Below are 1,515 nucleotides of genomic sequence, written 5' to 3'. Positions count from 1 at the left end.
AATCAATGTGCATCTTAAAAGTGGTGGAACACGGAAGTTTCCACAACAAGGGGAATGGAAGGAAAGAAATGTAGACAATTCAGAGGGAATACAATATACCTAGGAGGAAAAACAGATTTTTAAAAAACTCTTTTTTTTTTAATGTTTATTTTGAGAATGAGAGAGAGGGAGCAGGGGAGGGGGAGAGAGAGAGAGGGAGAGAGAGACTCCTAAGCAGGCTCCCTGTTAGGGCAGAGCCTGACACGGGGCTCAAAGTCACGAACCATGAAATCAGGACCTGAGACGGAATCAAGAGTCGGACGCTTAGCCAACCGAGCCACGCAGGTGCCCCAGGAGAAGCAGATTTAAACAAGAGCAGCAGATAAAAATTTTGGACCACATAACACCAGATGTTAGGACATTGCAAGTCAAATTTAGTGAGCTCCAAGCACCCCTTCTACTGGCTTGCGAGAGAGCCCCTTGTGTCCCTCTCCCAGGATCAGGCAAGAATGCCAGCAGATGGTACAATAAAAGGGGGGGGGCAGCTGGAGCTGGATCCCACTGTGGCTGCCGTCACTGCCAGGCAGCCCCACGTTGCAGGAGCTCCAGTGCCCTTCCAGAGCTCTGCCTCCCAGCTCTCAGCCCCTTGCCCTCAGAGAGCTGTTGCCTCAAGGGCTGGGTTTTACACTGAACAGCCTCTGCCAGCAACCCACAGCAACCCCCCATTTGGGGTACCACACTCAGCGGGGGCTGAACCTCCATAAACAAAGGTCTTTCACTCCTGTCCCTGCTCATGGTCTCAGCCACGCTCCTGGGCTCCCAGCACTCACCTCTACCCATTCTCTAGGGCATACCCAGCTTAATCCTGGTCAGTGAGGCTGAACTAAAAGCTCTTTGATTGCTCTACTAGGAGCCAAGAGGGCATAAAGAGAACCCAACCCAAATCAGTTTAAGCAAAAAGAGAAATCTTACTCACCTACACAATAGTCCAAAGGTAGAGCTTGATCAAGGCAGTAGGGTATATCACCAAGCAGGGCCGTCTCTCCTTCCCTTCTTCACTTCCTCCACACGGGCTCTGCCCCCAAGAGCCTCCCCGTTTCTGGGCTGAGAGCATGGTTGTAGTTCTAGGTTCAGGTGTTCCTTGACTGAAGTCAGGTGGAAATGGGCCTCAGGCTCTCTCTCTCTCTGCAGACTCAAAAAGAATCTCAAATGCATCTCATTAGCTTTGGGTAGCTCACAATCCTATCCATGGGCTCACCGCTGTGGCCAAAGGGAGTGCATTTCTGCCAGGCCAGGCCTCATTCATACTCTTGCTCCCAGATCTGGGAACGTTCAGGCCATCTGTAACTAATGTGGATCATGGCAGGAAGAATAGAGGATCCCTAGATGAAAATAGGGATGCTACCATCAGAAGGAAAATGGTTGAGAATTTCCACAAAACAACACATCTCTGCTTCGCTCGATGTTTTCCCTACTAGACGTATTCTTCCTCTTGATAACATCCTCCAGTGGTGTGATGATGGCTGCAGTAAGGGA

This window comes from Lynx rufus, unplaced genomic scaffold, assembly GCF_022079265.1.
Source record: "Lynx rufus isolate CCGP_SWC_20201006 ecotype Redwood Valley unplaced genomic scaffold, mLynRuf1.p SCAF_26, whole genome shotgun sequence".
In the NCBI taxonomy this organism is placed as follows: domain Eukaryota; kingdom Metazoa; phylum Chordata; class Mammalia; order Carnivora; family Felidae; genus Lynx; species Lynx rufus.
Note: the sequence above shows the minus strand (reverse complement) of the source record.